The following is a 773-nucleotide window of genomic DNA, read 5'->3' as shown; positions in this document are numbered from 1 at the left end:
CAGTGGCACACAGGTGGTGCCACACGTGGGGCCCACTTGGCCCTGGGCTCCCTCTCAGGACAGTCTTGGGAGGGTGAGGATGTGGGGCTGGGCTGCGAGGAGGGTGCGGGGTGGTAGGGCTGCAAAGGGGTTGTCATGCACACGAGTGCCTGCTGGTCCCCAGCAGTGACCAGAGACCTGGGGCTACAAGGTGCCGCAGGCAGAGGGGAGCTCACAGCCCCTCATCAAAGCACTGAGCTGGGAGAAGGAAGAGGGACTTCACCCCACGTTTCTTTTACAAACAAATATATGAAGTGCAGAGATGTAAATGGAGCATCTAGAGCTGGCGTAGCTGTGACTTCTGTCCATCCATCCATCCATCCATCCATGCATGAGACCTGGGGCTACAAGGTGCCGCAGGCAGAGGGGAGCTCACAGCCCCTCATCAAAGCACTGAGCTGGGAGAAGGAAGAGGGACTTCACCCCACGTTTCTTTTACAAACAAATATATGAAGTGCAGAGATGTAAATGGAGCATCTAGAGCTGGCGTAGCTGTGACTTCTGTCCATCCATCCATCCATCCATCCATGCATGTATTCATCCATCCATCCATCCATCCATCCATCTATCCACCCATCCATCCATCCATCCATTCATCCATGTATCCATCCATCCATCCATCCATCTATCCATCCATCCATCCATCCACCCACCCACCCGTCTATCTACCCACCCACCCATCTACCCACTATTTGTTCCTTCATTCTTTCTCATGTGCTCTCTCTCTCTCTCTC

General features: G+C 53.9%; 1 protein-coding gene across 1 annotated transcript in view; it reads left to right on the top strand.

The window, feature by feature from the left end:
- The window catches only part of LOC104270878 (band 4.1-like protein 1), a gene marked incomplete at both ends in the record, with an annotated part of 18033 nt that overhangs the window by 2877 nt on the left and 14383 nt on the right, over nt 1-773 (top strand). The window lies entirely within an intron of this gene.

The sequence above is a fragment of the Apaloderma vittatum genome, unplaced genomic scaffold (assembly GCF_000703405.1).
Source record: "Apaloderma vittatum isolate BGI_N311 unplaced genomic scaffold, ASM70340v1 scaffold15012, whole genome shotgun sequence".
NCBI lineage: Eukaryota > Metazoa > Chordata > Aves > Trogoniformes > Trogonidae > Apaloderma > Apaloderma vittatum.
This window is presented reverse-complemented; position numbering and strand designations above follow the sequence as displayed.